Source organism: Perognathus longimembris, chromosome 7 (assembly GCF_023159225.1).
Source record: "Perognathus longimembris pacificus isolate PPM17 chromosome 7, ASM2315922v1, whole genome shotgun sequence".
Classification (NCBI taxonomy): domain Eukaryota; kingdom Metazoa; phylum Chordata; class Mammalia; order Rodentia; family Heteromyidae; genus Perognathus; species Perognathus longimembris.
In genome coordinates this window covers 25,559,167-25,564,573 of record NC_063167.1, presented here as the reverse complement: position 1 = coordinate 25,564,573, position 5,407 = coordinate 25,559,167, and positions in this window count along the sequence as shown.

Sequence of the window (5,407 nt, the reverse complement as noted above, 5' to 3'; positions counted from 1 at the left end):
GGCGGGCCGGCCGAGCGCTCAGCGGTCGCGCATCCGCTCCGCAGCCGGCCCAGAACCCAAGGCCGGCGGACGCCCCGACGGCGAGTGGGCGCTGGGCTCCGCGGCCTGAGGGACGGGACGGGCGCCTCCTCCCGCCTTAGCGGGGTCCCCGCGGCGCCCCGCGCCTGCGTGGGCTCCGCCACGGGCGGTCGACACCACGAGGAGCAGGCACTACTTCAGGTTTGGGGGCTACCGGCTAATCCGTCTGTGGCCGCGGGGTCCGCCAGTCCTCCGGAGACCGAGAACCGCGCGGCTGTCAGGGGCAGCGGCCGAGCTCTGTGGGGATCCCGGGGCTCGGACCCGCGAGTAGCCGGTGCGAAGCCGTCCGGGCAGTGGGCGGCTCCACATCGGGCCCCGCCCCTTCCCCGAAGGACCAATGGGAGCGAGGGGCGTGGCTAACGCTCGGCCCCCACCCCCGCCTGGTCTCCGGTGACAGGTAATCGCTACCCCGAGCGGGATCTGCACGGTGGAGGGACTGACGTCCTCTGGAGCCGAGGAGGGGTCGGCAGCCCCAAGCTAGCGCCGTCAGGGGTGGCCTGGGTCCCTCATCCATCCACTGCGGGGCTGCGCGGGGCTCGGTTCCGAGGCCCCGGGGCCTCTCCTGTCCCTGGAAAGCCGGAGTCTGCGCTTCCGGGAGACCGAGTCCTCGGGTGCCCCGGCGGGGAGCTGAGTCCTGGTCCCGCCAGCCCGTGACCCGCAGCCTCGCCTGGCGCGCGGGTGTCTGCAGGGCCCCACGCCATGCAGGTGTGTCTGGCGCTTTCAGCCACGCCCCGAGGGCAGGTTCCTCCGCCCGCGGCAGCTGGGTCCCCTCAGTGGTCCTCTGAGGTGTCCCGAGCCGGACGCCTGTTGCTCTGGCGAGTGCGCCCCGCTGCTCCCGCGGCGCCCTGCCTGCGGCTCCCGCGTGCTTGGCGGCCTAGGGTTGCGCGCCGGCCTCCAGCCTCCTGCCTCCAGCGGGATCAATTAACTCAAGGCCCTCCACAGACACCTGGGAGCCACTTGGTGCATGTTCTCAATTGCTTGCAGAAGGGTCTTCCCGGAAATGCCCCGATGGACTCGGCCACAGTGCACTCCTGCCTTTCCCTAGCGGCTCATTCATTCAAGGCTTAGGTGGAAGTGGGTCCCAAACTGAGCCCGGAGGCTGGACAAACGGGCTCCGAAAGACACGCAAGGTCACCAGAAGCTAACTACACCAGCATTTACCAAGTTCTGAAATGCGCACCCACCCTTCTTATGGGGCCTTGCTAGAGCTGATTCTTTTTAACAGATGAGGAAACGAAGGTTGAGGGAAAAGGAGGGGAAGGAGGGAGGGAGGGAAGGAGCGAGGGAGGGAAGGAGCGAGAGAAAAAGAACCAGCGTTTAATTCAATTTAAAACCGAGTTTTAATTCAATGCCTTGTGTTTTTTGTTTTCCTCAGCTAGCACTATGCTGCTTGAGCCACAACTGCACTTCTAGCATTTTTGCTGGTGAATTGGAGATTTTTTTTTCTGCCCCAGCTGGCTTTGAACCACTTAGTGGTCAGACCTCAGCCTCCTGGGAAGTTGTTATTATAAGCATGAACAGAGGGATATTCCTCAAATTGCACAAGGTGGGGTGGGGCTGGGGAAGGTGGGCATCTGCAGGTTAGCTGGTAAGTGGAGTCCGAGAGCCGAGGAGCGAACGGGTAACGTTTGGAGGGGCTGTCAAGGAGTGCTGAATAGGACCTTGGACATCTAACATTTGTAATATTTCTCATGTGGATTCAAAATTAAATCCCCGAAATAGGGATTTGATGCTACTAAACTTCAAAGTTTAAGTATCAACTCAAATTTTAATGAAATAATTTCTTTTGCCCGTGCTTTATAAAGCATATTTCTAGCCTTCCTTTTCTTTCTTTCTTCTCTTTCCTCCTCCTCCTCTCCCCTCCCCCCTCCTCTTCCTTCGCAGGTAATTTCCACCTTGTAAGTCCCCTAGACACTAAGGATTCTACTTAGCCCAAGGTGAGCACAGAGCCAGGATGCTGATGGCAATGGCATCGGGGTCTTTAGTTGAGCCTCTGATGATGCTAAGGTGGAGGGTCAGAAAGTTTTTGGGAGGTGGAATCCACAGGGCTTTGTGACAGGGCTATCAAGGAGTTATCCATGTCAGCTTGGTTAGGGGCTCTGTTTCTTACCATATCCCCTTCATGGTCCTGCCTGCATCCTGGGCGCTCTGGTTGTTTTGGGCTATGCTGCAGTCTCTGTTAGACTACAAGCAACCCAGTGTGATTCTTATGACAGCCCAGGGCGGAGACAGATTTTTCTTCTCAATTTAGAATGAGTGGAGACAGTTATCTGTTTCAGCAGGTTCACTTTTCTGCCAACCCAAACAGTGGGTTGTAGCCTCCCAAAGACTTCAGCCCACGATTCAACTCAGCAACCACCCCAGTGGGTTTCTCTGTGTTGGGGCCTAAACCAGAGATGAAGCAGACAAGCCCCTACCCCTGAGTAGTTCCCACAGGAGTAGCTGTGGGGGACAAGGCAGAATGAAAACTATGTTCTCCGAATTGCTGATATAGTGCCTGGAAGGCCAGAGGAGCTGGGAAGTGAGGTTGGGTCCATGTGAGTGGAACCCAGAAAGCAGGATGGAAGGGAACTCAAGTGGGGGTGTTCCCACTGGGATAGGACAAATTATAAAGGATTCTAGATACCTCACAGTGAGACTGAAAGAACCTTAGGAAAGAATCACAAAGGTGGAATACCCAAGGGCCTCTTCCCATGTATGTAAAATAATATACATACTGAAACAAACTCCAAAGATATGGAAACAAAGGACTTTCTTTTTTTCTTTTTTTTTTTTTTGCCAGTCCTGGGCCTTGGATTCAGGGCCTGAGCACCGTCCCTGGCTTCTTCCTGCTCAAGGTTAGCACTCTGCCACCTGAGCCACAGCGTCCCTTCTGGCCGTTTTCCATATATGTGGTGCTGGGGAATCGAACTGAGAGCTTCATGTGTAGGAGGCAAGCACTCTTGCCACTAGGCCATATTCCCAGCCCCTGACTTTTTTCTTAATTTGTTCTTTTTTTGATGACTCTGCATTCTTTATATACAGTCTATTCACATGCACATCTGGGGGGGCGGTGTCACAGAATCTGAGGAAAAAGTGTAAAAAAGTGCAGCAGTGGAGCTCACTAGACATTGATGAAAGTGAACTGTGCAACTTGTGGGTGGAGATGGGAGGGAGGGAATGGGAGAGAATGAGGGCACAGATGACAGTGTACGAAAGGAACTGTACTTACTACCTGATGTATCACTTCTAAAATAATAAAGTAAATAAAGTGATAAATATTCAAGATCACACGCATATACTAATTAGCCCGATTTGTTCGTTACCCAGATTACACATGTATCTAATGAACACATTGTGTCCTTCCCAAAACACTTACTTTGGTTTGTTAAAAATGAGACATGAAACAAAATATGGCATTCCCTTGCCACTTGATGACTTTGGCAACCTTAATCTCTCACCTTGCCAATCCCCATGGAGGAGCAAGCACTCAGTAAAGGTTACCTATTGTTATTACATCACTCAACACTGTAGAAGACACCAAATTTATGTTTGCTGTCACTTTAATCTCAACTGTAATTATAACCTTTTTTGTTTCCTATGTGAAAATGATATTTACACACACGTGCTTGTTGAATCGAAATAAATTTCCTGTGGTGCCACAACCACTTGAGCTTTACTGGAAAAAAAAACACAAAAAAAAACAAAACAGGGAAATCTGAATCTCTTTGTAAGGAAAATCTGTGACCACAGTTGTCTCTGGAAAGATGGAGGTCATCTGGTCTCAGCATGCTTCTGCTGCCAGGACTACATGCAGAAACCAATTTGGGCAAAAATACTGTTCCATACAGAGATCTGGCATCCAGATCTGGTCATCCAGTTGCCTGGAGAAGAGAGTAAGCATTTCCTTTTTTTTTTTTTTTTTGCCAGTACTGGGGCTTGAACTCAGGGCCTGAGCACTGTCCCTGGCTTCTTTTTGCTCAAGGCTAGCACTCTGCCAACTTGAGCCACAGCGCCACTTCTGGCCTTTTCTATATATGTGATGCTGAGGAAGTGAATCTAGGGTTTCTTGTACAGGAGGCAAGGACTCTTGCCACGAGGCCATATTCCCAGCCCAGCACTTCCTTTTCAGAATCCATAACTGCACATTCCTTTAATTTGGACATTTGACTGGCCCAAGCTACTTTGGCAAACACGCATTGCTACACATTTCAGTTTCCTGATACAGATGCTATTGTTTAGGATCCTCTGTTCACATTTTCTAGCTTTTTAAAATGTTAGAATTGTTATTCTGATCACTATAAAGCCAACTAAGGGCCTTATAGAGAGTCAAAGTGCTGGATATGAATAGGGACTCAAGGTCCACTTCTGCTATTCATGCATTCTGTGATATCACAGACATCACATCCTCCATTGTAAAACAGGAGCTAGATTCAATTGACTCCCACAATGACCACAATTGAGCCCCACAATGACCAGATGAAGTATTTTCTCTTAATACCATGAATATAGTGATTTGCAACAAGACCTCAGGGCAGACACTAGTTAGTTTACTGTTTAGTATATCAGGAACCGCATGTGGGCAATCTAGTGACAAGCCATATTCTATCAAACCAAGGACCTTTTGTATGCTAGGTAAGGGCTGCAAAACTGAGTTACATTCTTTGCTAAGATAGCATCTTGCTGTGTATCTGAGGCTAGCCTTAAACTTTTGATCCTCCTGCCTCAGCCTCCAGAGAGCAGATGGCAGCTGTATACTGGGGTCTTTGTTCTTTAGACCTGTGTTACTGGTGACTAAACAATTACGGTCTGATGTATGTCATTTGTTCCCCAATCTCTACTTGTGAGAAGGTAGTCTGCAATCACCCATCTCCCATATCACCCTCCCAAATGATTGTTCTTGAGAGCAAGAATCCCCATCATCTTTTAATCAGCTAGCCTATCAAAATCAAGTTTTATTATTGCTCTGCCTGTCAATTAGTTTCCATATTGTAGCAAGAACTGCTTTTGGTGAAGTTTTGCTACTGTCTCTGAAATCCTATCCTTTAAACAGATTTCAGCATACTGTGTGACCCATTAGCTCAAATCCGAGGTATGATTTCTAACATACAAAAACCCTCCCTCTACATTGGTATATGTTTAGTCAGGGAACTGTAATACCCTATATATTTGTGTTAACAGTAACTTTGCCTTGCTAAACAAAATTACCAAGAGTAAAATAAGCAAGAAAAAAAATCTACTGAGCTAAATAATTTACCCACTGAGATAGCATGATTTGAATATTGTATTTAAGTACCTACAACATTTAAGTAAAGTAGTGGCGGAGAAGAAAACCAGGAGATACAAAACA